At 47.0% G+C, this 11,845-nt stretch overlaps 1 non-coding gene across 1 annotated transcript; it reads left to right on the forward strand.

Annotated features, from left to right (window-relative positions):
- Nucleotides 1-8,566: 8,566 nt before the first annotated feature.
- Nucleotides 8,567-8,673, forward strand: LOC112448959 (U6 spliceosomal RNA). The gene has a single exon (XR_003037408.1). It is a non-coding gene; the product is annotated as a U6 spliceosomal RNA (small nuclear RNA).
- The last annotated feature ends 3,172 nt before the right edge of the window (nt 8,674-11,845 follow it).

Genomic DNA, 11,845 nt, shown 5'->3' on the forward strand with positions numbered 1-11,845 from the left:
GGAAGCCTTCCTGGGCCATGTGCTGTTCCTCTGGGCTCCCACAGTCCCCTGGGCTTCTCGCATTGTAGCATGTCTCATGCTGAGTTGTCATTGCCAAGATGAACAAATGGACTCTTCATTGTGTGCCTGCTGCATGGTGAGCCCTCTGCAGGATGCTGGGGACAGGCGTGATGAAGCACCAGCCCCTGCCCATCCCCACAGTTTATAGGGAGAGGCAGGTACCTGAATTACTACAGAAAGTGGTGACCTTGTTCACGCCTGAGGCTGATTGTCTGCAACTTTCGAGTCAGCTTGGTCACCGTCACCATGATCACCACTACCATCTCTTTTTCCAAACAGCTTTATTGAGGTATTCGTCTTTGTTGTTGTTTTCACCAAGTCTTGTCCAATTCTTCACAACTCCACGGACTATAGCCCTTCAGGCTCCTCTGTCCATGAGATTTCCCAGGCAAGAATACTGAATTGCCATTTCCTTCTCCAGGGGATCTTCCTGACCCAGGGACTGAACCCACATCCCTTTCATTGGCAGGAGGATTCTTTACTGCTGAGCCACCAGGGAAGTCTTCACTGAGGTATAACTAATGTATAGTAAACAGACCTATTTAAGGTGACAGTTGGACCATTTCTGATATCTGCATACCGTCACCACAGTCAAAATAATGAACACCTCTGTCCTCCTCAAAAGATAATGAACACCTTCATCCTCTTAAAACATTTCCTCCTGCCCTTTGTCATCCGTCCTCCCACCCCTCCCAGTCCCTTCCCTGTCCCCAGACAACCTCTGCTCTGCCTTCTGTCACTATAGATTAGTTAGCATTTTCTAGAGTTTTATATAAGTGGAATCATACAGCATGTGCCCTTTTTTGGCCTGACTTCTTTCACTCAGCATAATTATCTTGAGCTCTGTCCAAGCTGTGGCATGAATCAGTCGTTTGTTCCTTTTTATTGCTGACTAGTGTTCCACTGGATGGATTTACTGGAGATGTTTATCCACGCACCTGTCGATGGGTGTTTGGGCTGTTTCCATCTTGAGGCTACTCCAGATAAAGCTGCCCAACACCTGTGTGTGTCTCTGCAGAAGCCCTTGTGTGGATGGGTGCTTTCCTGTCTCTCATCATCATCCTTGACACGGATTCGCCCTCCAGCGTGGAGGCTAGGGGCCTGGCCAGGAGGACCTCCTGAGAAGGCAGGAGGCATGGAGCAAGGAAGAACAAACACAAGCAGGACTGCCTAAGGCCTTGTCAGGTCCCCAGGGGCAGTAAAGGGACTGTCTGGCTACCTGGGAGGTGCCAGATCTTACACAACCCTCAGGCCCATCAGGGCTCCTGACCTCTTTACCAGGGTTGCTGTCTCCACACACAGCTGATTACAAACAAAAAAAAAACATTTTAGAGTCCTCCTCACTCACACCCTGTTTAGAACAGACAAGTGTCTACCAGCACATTCTTCTCCCTCTGGGGTAAGGAAATGTCCTTCTCTCCCTACAGCTGATTCCTTTCTTTCTTAAATTTACATACACACACACACACACACACACACACACACACACACACACACTCCTCTGTAACCCACGGAGAAACAGACAGGTTTGGAGCTGCAGGGCTGAGGGCTGCGAAGGCAAGAGGGCCCTCAGAGATGGGCTTCCTGGCAGAGACAGTGGGTTTTGCCCTAAAGGCTCATGTTCCTGCCCTGGAGCAGTTTCTCTGGCCAGACTTCAGGTGACGGTGGAGCCACTGAGAGAGCAGCTGATACGGAGGACTTTGAAAAACCCCACCAGTATCTGAGCTGCTTTAAACGTGCAGCCTAATCCCCTCCCTCTGGACCTTGGACCCAGCATTTCTCTGCACCCAAACCTCCCACTCTGACCCTCCCTGCCTTCTCCCTGCAGTTGGGGTCACCACTTGGACACGCCGATCTTCAGACCCACTCTCTCCCCAGCTCACTCTGCCACAGGCCACCCCCTCTTCACCTCGGGCCTCCCCATCCTCAAAGTGAGCTGTCTACTCCCAAGGCCTTTCTCACTCTGTCCTCCGTTTGTCTTTTGATCAAGTCCCTCCCTCAACCTGAACTGCCAACCTTAGCTCTTTTTCACAAGGCCTGTGACCTGAAGTCACCCCCTTGCAGAGCCTCAGAAGGAGAGAATAGGATTGTCAGCATCGCAGAGACTGCCTCAGTCTCCCCATCTGCCTGCAGTCAGAACAGTGTTGAGCCCCGGGTCGGGGCTCAGCTTTCAGTTACTCAGGGATCAGGCTGCAGTGTTAGAACAAGGGACACGGAATCACCAGGCTTGAGGAAGTGAGAAGAGGCAGGAACAAGCTACTGCCGTGTCTTTTCCTTTGGAGTGAGTCCCCAGGAGCCAGAAAGGGGCAGAGTGGGGCTAGAACTCAAGAGCCCTCCCTTCCCATTGGGTGCTTGTCCCACCCTTGCATCAAAACATCACATCTCAATAAATGCTCCCCACAGTTAACTTGGGGCACTGGTGCCTGAAGGTCAGAAAAGACAATCAGTTGGGGGGTGGGGAAAGCCATCTGTGAGGACACCACAGAAAAAACTGTCAGGACTAGTCAAATATGAGGACTGGAGGTGTCTAATCTCAAATACAGAGAACACGCTCTGGGTGCCCAGTCGAGGAGAAGCACGCTGCAGTCCCTGGGGCCTGGAGGGCTTCTTGGATGAGCCCGGATGGGAGCTGGCCTGGAAGAGCAGGCGAGTGGGAGGAGCGCAGAGCACAGCTCCCTCAGAGGGCCGGTGGGCTGGGCCCGCACCGCTCTGTCCCGCTACATCCACCAGTGCCACCTTGGCCTCCTCTTCCTTCAGCTTTCACCCTCTGGGGGCTCCTTGCATCCTTCCCCCAACCTCCAGCCCCCGCCCCCAGGTCTCCTCTCCGGGAAATCCAGGGGGTCGGCATGCAGACGCGGCTGGGCACCCACACTTTGCCTTTCCTGTTTGAGGCTGGCGTCAGGTCTTTATCGGGAAATGACCATCCTGGGCCTGGCTGCAGCCCTGCTCCCTGCCTCTTGCCCTCTCATACCAGGCAGTCACCTGAGGCTCCAAGGCCCTTTGGGTGGGGCAGGTGAGAATGTGATGATATGGAGATATTATTGCCTTCAGCTATAAATACCCCGGCCGCAGAGGTGGGGTTGCTGAATATAGCATCTGGTCATCGGTCCTGACGTCTGTGTGTTTGTATCACCATCACCTTAGAAGCTTCTTAAAAATACGTGTGCCCAGGCCACACCCTGGAAACTGAGTCAGAACACCCAGGACATGTTGTGAGGAGGCATGTTTATACTTTTAACATTCACCAGCTGATTCTGATGTCCTTCACACGGCCCCACCTTCCCCTGAGTGGAAAACAAAAGAGGTTGAAGGCCAAGAGAGCTTTGCCACCTGGCCTCAGGACTTCCCCATCCAGTCAGCTCTGGGCAGCCCCAGGCACTTCGGCCTCCTCTGGACCTTCGGGAGGCATGGAGGCCTCCTCACCCTCCTCATCTTTGGCTTCAGGGTCATCACCCTGCAAAGTCTCCATCAAAGCGGCCCTTCTCCCCTCTCGGGTCCACAGTCTCGGTCCTGTGGGCTTTTCTGCTGCTCATTCTCACTCACGTCTTGTAAAACCCACAGCCTTGGGCTCCGTAACTGGTGTTCTTGTTTCAGGTCAAATTTGAACCACTTCCATTCAAAAGTGCTTTTTTGCCCTTTTTTTTTTACAAAAGAAAACAAAAAACAAGTTATGTTTTAGATCCTCTCCCAGCTATTCTAGATCATCCTTCTTCTTCCCCAGCTCTCCACTCCCCTTGCTCCAGGATCCTTCCCTCTGGGGATAATGGTGGTGGTTTGAAGCCTCTGCCCCCTCCACCATCCCTGCTCCTCGTCCCATGGTCACCCCCACTGCAACAACCGCCATCAATGCTTAATCCCTGTTTCCATGACTGCCACTATCTCTGCTCCCTCAGTTACCAACATCATGAGAACTACTATGCCTGCCCTCACCTTCTTTATAACATCTACCTGGGCATTGACTGACATCCTGCCCTGACCTTCACTTGAGCCTGACTTGGCTTTGTGGTTGATGCCTCTGTCTTGCTTCAACTGCTCTTGTCCAGGAACTTGCAGGGGCTATCCAGTCTGCTGGAGGCGATGACATCCCCACGGACCCCAGACTACTGGAGAGACCTACTCTCAAGGGCTGCACAGTGGAGAAGATCCTTCATTGATTACCCACATTGATAGAGACCTGAAGGAGATATCATCTTAAGGAACCTCTAGACTGATGGACGGAGAAGGCAATGGCACCCCACTCCAGTACTCTTGTCTGGAAAATCCCATGGGTGTGGAGGAGCTTGGTAGGCTGCAGTCCATGGGGTCGCTAAGAGTCAGACATGACTGAGCGACTTCACTTTCACTTTTCACTTTCATGCATTGGAGAAGGAAATGGCAACCCACTCCAGTATTCTTGCCTGGAGAATCCTAGGGATGGTGGAGCCTGGTGGGCTGCCGTCTATGGGGTCGCACAGAGTCAGACACGGCTGAAGCGACTTAGCAGCAGCAGCAGCAGCAGACTGATGGAAGAAGTGTCTCCATACGGAGGTGGAGGCATTTCCTTAGGAATCTCCCTCCCCATGTCGACAGGAGGGCCTTCCCAGAGAGCCATCTTCTGACAGGTGGACTCTCTTTAGGGAGGCCTTTGACTAATGGATAAAGACCATAACCTAAGGAAGTCAGAGACTGCTAACAGGTGCAGAAGGAATGCAACTGCTAAGGAACAGACGTGCCTTACCGAGGCTCTCATTTGAGAAAACAGGGCTAAGATGTGTACTGAAAACTGTAGTGAAAAGTGCCACGGAACAGTGGAATGGCCCTTGGCCTGCTGCAGCTGCCACATCGGGGTGGCCACCTGATAAGGCCTCCTGAAGAAGGTGGCTCTGGGCTGAGTGAGCCCCTTGCAGCTCCCACCCCAGGGCTCTGGCTCCCTCAGTGACAACCCTGCCCATCGCCAGCCTGGGAGTGGCTTGAGGGTACATGCTGGACTCACATTGTTTCCATGGCCACTCCCTGTTTCCAGGTTGTGTCACCCCTGCCTGACGCCAGCCCCTGCCCGACGCCAGCCCCTGCCCGACGCCAGCCCCTGCCCTGGCAACCCTGAGTGCAGACTCAGAGACCAGGAGTACTTGGAGCTAGGAATGTGTGGAGAAGTGCCCCCTGGCAAGCCAGTAGAGAGTCTGCTTTTCCCAAAGGTGAGAGAAGATGACTTGGGAGTCCAGGCGTCTGTCGATGAGCTGGACCCTGACCAGGAGACACCATCATTTGGGGACTTTTCCTACCATTCCATTCAACTGTGTTCAGCCCCTCTCTTGTCCCTCAGGGTTTCAAGTTTCTTCTTCAAAATCTCACTAGAAACGTATTCTCTCCAGGAAATCATCCCTGTTTTTTTCCCTTAGAGAACAGAGTTCAAAATGTCATGGGGGCACTTATTTGTCTTATAGTCATTCTATTACCAGTTACAGAATAACTCCACCTCCCACCTCAATCAGAGCCTGGCCTCACACTGATCCTAACACTGACTGTGGACTGAATCGGACTGTAGCCAAGGGTAGATTCTAATCCTGGACTGTAACCCAGCACCCAACTCCACCTGCGGTTTAAAAAATATATATTTTTAATTGGAGGAAAATTGCTTTACAATATTGTGTTGGTTTCTGTCATACATCAACAAGAGTCAGCCATAGGCATATACATGTCCCCTCCCTCTGGAACCTCCCTCCCACCTCCCAACCCCGTCCCACCCCTCCAGGTTGTCACAGAGCACTGGGTTTGAGCTCCTCACATCCTACTATCTGCTGGCTTTTAGAGAAAGGCATTGGTTGCTAAGGGAAACCAACGAAGAAGCTATGGAGGCCAGACTCAGCCTCTCTGAAGCAGTTATCATTTTCACACACAACAACTGCTTCCACAAAGACGTGTGTGCGTGTGTGTGTCCTTTATTCTATTTAGGATTCCTTTCATCACAATTCTATCCCTACTTCTCCAGGGAACTGAGGAAATTAGGAAATGGATCTCGGGTTACCAGGAGAGGAAGTCTGCACTGGAGTGCAAGGGAGGCCCGCGGCCCCCTAGTGGGGCCCGGATGTCACTGCACCAGCCGCATCTCCGGCGCTCAGGGCAGAGCGGGCAGTTTGAGTGGTGCTGAGTAGGAGGCAGCCACTAGGACACGCCCTTCGGAGCTTCTGTTTGTCACCTCAGGCAGTGACCAGCATGAATGACACCCTCCTCAATTCATCTGTCCCCCCGCTCCCACCAGTCCAGACCCTCACTCCCCAGCCACACCATCCTTGGGTGGCTCTCCTCTGTCCCTCTCTCTTTCCACATCGTTTCATTCTCTCTCCATCTCTCTCCCTCTCATTCTCCTTCTCTCATTTTCTTACTTCCAATCTCTCTACTTTTTCACATCATCTCTCTTTTTTCTCATCCAGTTTCTCTGTGTCCCTCTTTTGGTCCCTTCCTTTTCTCAACAAAATATTAAACTTACCATATTTGTTAGCAAAGTTTAGTTTCACCTGATGTTAAAAGGCTCCACAAACCCATGCAATCACAAATCTGGCCTCTTTAACCAGAAATATGAGCTGAACTTTCTCTTGTCTTTTCTACAGCAGAGTTTGGCTCATTGCAAAATCCAAAAATACCGGATGGAGAGAAGCTTTGGAGATTCAACCTTCTTGTTAAACAATGGAGTAAATTTGAGACCCCATAAAAAGAAGGATATTTCCTTGGGCAGTCTTGCCTATTAATGGTGAAGTTAGAAGCCTGACCACTACCCTATCCCCATTAAGACTGTGCCTTTTCCTCTCTAAGGAAAAGTCTCTGGTCCATCCATACCTTTTGGTTTTAACTGAATTTGACTTATTTTTTAGATCAGTGATCTAAGACTAGAACATCTGATAATCTTTAAAAACATAAAGACATGTCTAGAACTATGGGGGCAGTTTCCCAACGTGGGAAAGGGAGGATGAGACCATGTGAGCTGAATCAGAAGGAAATAGCAAAATGATGAGACTTGGTCCAAATTTATGGAGATCTGAACTTGATGACAGTTAACTAGATGGATGAGTAGATGGACAAACCAACTGAGATCTGAATAAGACAATAATATGAGTACCGATGTCTCATCTCTGCTCACTTTACCCAAGATTGTCATTGATGTGATCAAAATATTAGAAATGTGGAAATAGGAAATGCACAGGATCACTGATAATATGGAAGAGCACCCCTTACATCCGGAAAGCTAAGGGTGGGGATTGCATGAATGCAAATTGAATCACAGCAGCAAAACAAATCTTCAGTGGCCCCATCTGAGAAGCAGTACACTTCCTTACAAGGAAGTGAGGAGAAAAGAGCCTGCAGACACTACCACTGCACCCTGATCTGAGGGATGAGGGTTATCAGAGAAGGAGGTCTGAGAGCAGAGGAGGCAAACACCATGTGTCTTCCCTCCATATTTCAGAGCAGCGGCCTGTGTAAGAAGCGCTGGGGGGCTCCTGGTTTTGAGTGGCAGCATCCTCCCACAGAAAGCCTGCAAGGGAGTTTGCCTCTGGTAAAGCAGGCAATGACCCACGGAAGGAGGGTGGTTTACATCTGGTGTGAAGGCCAGATCTAACAGGAAAACAGAAGTAGAAAATAGCTTCCCCAGACCCTGAGCTAGGGTCCAAGACACACAATTCCTGCTAGGACCGCTCACAGCTCTGCCTATCTTCCACTCGGAATTGATTGTGTAAATTATTGCCAGCCACCTCTCCAGCTTAAGATCTGTCAGAAGGATTTATACAGCAACCCAAAGAAGTTGATAGGAACTAAGAACAATACACCCAGTGGTTGTAGTAGCTGGCCAAACACCAGATTTTATTTTTCTGTGTCCTCAGGAGGAAGCTAAAAAGGCACCATGGACCAAAGAGATTCTGTAAAATAAAGCACCACAATCAAGATGCAGATGATACATATGCTTGGGTCAAATATTTAGTAAGGAACTGAAAGAACTGTTAGGGAATAGTTACTTTGTGTTCTCAAATAATTTTTTAAAAGGTGAACTCTATGAAAAAAGAGGTAACAGATGAGATAATAAAATATTACTCTGAGATGAAAAGGGTAAGACTAAGAGTTTAAAGAGAAATGGAGTCTGATGATGGGGAAAGAGAGTAAGGAAACTAGAAATGCCACAAAGAATTGAAATCATTAGAAATGGAAAGGAGTATTTGACACAGAAGAAAATAGAATTAATAATGTGAAGGATATTTTAGAAATGTTCTAATAATGCCAAGGAGAAGAATATGATGATAGAATGGTCAAAAGAGAACATGGATTTTTGTGTCTAGGAAGACCCAATATTGTTAAGAGGTCAGTTCTTTCCAACTTGATCTATATCCCAATCAAAGTCCAAGCAAGTTGCTTGTGGATATTGAAAAACTGATTGTAAAAGGTTGATATGGAAATGCAAAAAGACCCAGAAAAGCCAACACAATATTGAAGAAGAACAAAGTTTTTGGATTGACAGTACCTGATAACAAGACTTACTATAGTGCTCGCTTTGGCAGCACATATACTAAAATTGGAATGATACAGAAAAGATTAGCATGGCCCCTGCGCAAGGATGACATGCAAATTCGTGAAGCGTTCCATATTTTTAGAACTAGACGTTTCTCCAAAGAAGACATACAGATGGCTAACAAACACATGAGAAGATGCTCAACATCACTCATTATCAGAGAAATGCAAATCAAAACCACAGTGAGGTACCATTTCACGCCAGTCAGAATGGCTGCGATCCAAAAGTCTACAAGCAATATATGCTGGAGAGGGTGTGGAGAAAAGGGAACCCTCTTACACTGTTGGTGGGAATGCAAACTAGTACAGCCACTGTGGAGAACAGTGTGGAGATTCCTTAAAAAACTGGAAATAGAACTGCCATATGACCCAGCAATCCCACTGCTGGGCATACACACCAAGGAAACCAGACTTGAAAGAGACACGTGTACCCCAATGTTCATTGCAGCACTGTTTATAATAGCCAGGACATGGAAGCAACCTAGATGTCCATCAGCAGATGAATGGATAAGAAAGCTGTGGTACATATACACAATGGAGTATTAATCAGCCATTAAAAAGAATACATTTGAATCAGTTCTAATGAGGTGGATGAAACTGGAGCCTATTATACAGAGTGAAGTAAGCCAGAAAGAAAAACACCAATACAGTATACTAATGCATATATATGGAATTTAGAAAGATGGTAACGACAACCCTGTATGCGAGACAGCAAAAGAGACACAGATGTATAGAACAGTCTTTTGGACTCTGTGGGAGAGGTAGGGGGGATAATTTGGGAGAATGGCATTAAAACATGTATAAAATCATATAAGAAACGAATCGCCAGTCCAGGTTCGATGCAGGATACAGGAAGCTTGGGGCTGGTGCACTGGGATGACCCAGAGGGATGGTATGGGGAGGGAGGTGGGAGGGGGGTTCAGGATGGGGAACATGTGTACACCTGTGGCGGATTCATGTTGATGTATGGCAGCAAAACCAATACAATACTGTAAGGTAAAAAATAAATAAATAATAATTTTAAAAAAGACTTACTATAGACTTCCCTGGCGGCTCAGTGGTAAAGAATCCATCTGCCAATGCAATAGACAAGAGTTTGATCCCTGGTCCAGGAAGATCCCCTATGCCAGGGAGCAACTGTGCTTGTGCACCACAACAATTGAGCTTCTGGTTTAGAGCCCAGGAATTTCAACTACCGAAGCCCATGTGCCCCAGAGCCCATGCTCTGCAACAAGAAAAGTCAGCACAGTGAGAAGCCCCTGCACGTCAACTAGAGAAAAGCCACTGCAGTGAAGACCTAGGATAGCCAAAATTTTAAAAAAATAAATAAATAAAGCTGTTTAAAGAAAAAAAAAGTCTTGCTATAAAGCTACAGTAATCAAGTCAGTGCGGTACTGATGAAAGAGTAGACAGCTCACTGGAACAGATTAGAGAACCAAGAAACAGACCTCCATCAACATACTTACCTGATATATTATAAAGGAGCAAAGGCAAGACAGTGGAAAAAGACAGTCTTTTCAACAAATAGTGCTGAATAACTGGATATTCACAAGCTAAAAATGAATTAGACACAGAGCTTCAGCTTTCACAAATACGAGCTCAACACTGATCATAGACCTTATGTAAAACTGCAAAACTATAAAACCCCTAGAAGATAGTAGAAGAGAAAAACCAGATGACTAGAATTTGACAATGAGTTTTTTTAGCTACAACACTAAAGTCACAATCCATGAAGAAAAAAATTGATAAGCTCAGCTTCCCTGAAATCAAAAACTTCTGCTTGGGAAAGATACTGTTAAGAAAATGAAAAGACAAACCACAGGCTAGGAGAAAATATTTGCAAAAGACACTTCTGATAAAGAACTGTTATTCAAAACACACAAGGTTTTCTTAAAATTCAAAACTAAGAAAATTAACAAAAGACCTGAACAGAAACCTTACCACTGCAGATAGCAAATAAGTATATTAGATAATGCTCCAAATCATATGTCATCAGTTCAGTTCAGTTGCTCAGTCATGTCTGACTCTTTGCAACCCCATGAACCGCAGCATGCCAGGCCTCCCTGTCCATCACCAACTCCCAGAGTCCACCCAAACCCATCTCCATTGAGTCGGTGATGCCATCCAACCATTTCATCTTCTGTTGTCTCCTTCTCCTCCTGCCCTCAATATTTTCCAGCATCAGGGTCTTTTCAAATGAGTCAGCTCTTTGCATCAGGTGGCCAAATTATTAGAGTCTCAGCTTCAACATCAGTCCTTCCAATGAACACCCAGGACTGAACTCTTTTAGGATGGACTGGTTCGATCTCCTTGCAGTCCAAGAGACTCTCAAGAGTCTTCTCCAACACCATAGTTCAAAAGCATCAATTTTTTTGCGCTCAGCTTTCTTTATAGTCCAACTCTCACATCCATACATGACCACTGGAAAAACCATAGTCTTGACTAGATGGACCTTTGTACAAAGTAACGTCTCTGCTTTTTAATATGCTGTCTAGGTTGGTCATAACTTTCCTTCCAAGGAGTAAGCGTCTTTTAATTTCATGGCTGCAATCACCATCCGCAGTGATTTTGGAGCCCAAAAAAATAAACTCTGACACTGTTTCCACTGTTTCCCCATCCATTTGCCATGAAGTAATGGGACCGGATGCCATGATCTTAGTTTTCTGAATGTTGACTTTAAGCCAACTTTTTCACTCTCCTCTTTCACTTTCATCAAGAGGCTCTTTAGTTCTTCTTCACTTTCTGCCATAAGGGTGGTGTCATCTGCATATCTGAGTTTATTGATATTTCTCCCAGCAATCTTGATTCCAGCTTGTGCTTCATCCAGGCCAGCGTTTCTCATGATGTACTCTGCATATAAGTTAAGTAAGCAGGGTGACAATATACAGCCTTGACGTACTCCTTTTCCTATTTGGAACCAGTCTGTTGTTCCATGTCTAGTTCTAACTGTTGCTTCCTGACCTGCATATAGGTTTCTCAAGAGGCAGGTCAGGTGGTCTGGTATTCCCATCTCTTTCAGAGTTTTCCACAGTTTATTGTGATCCAACAGTCAAAGGCTTTGGCATAGTCAATAAAGCAGAAGTAGATGTTTTTCTGGAATTCTCTTGCTTATTTGATGATCCAGCAGATGTTAGCAATATGTCATCAGGGAAGCTCAAATTAAAAGAATGAAACATCACTACATACCTAATAGAATGGCCAAAATTCAAAACACTTGCAGCACCAACACGCTGGTAAGAATGTGAAGCAACGG

The sequence above is a fragment of the Bos taurus genome, chromosome 11 (genome assembly GCF_002263795.3).
Source record: "Bos taurus isolate L1 Dominette 01449 registration number 42190680 breed Hereford chromosome 11, ARS-UCD2.0, whole genome shotgun sequence".
Lineage (NCBI taxonomy): Eukaryota > Metazoa > Chordata > Mammalia > Artiodactyla > Bovidae > Bos > Bos taurus.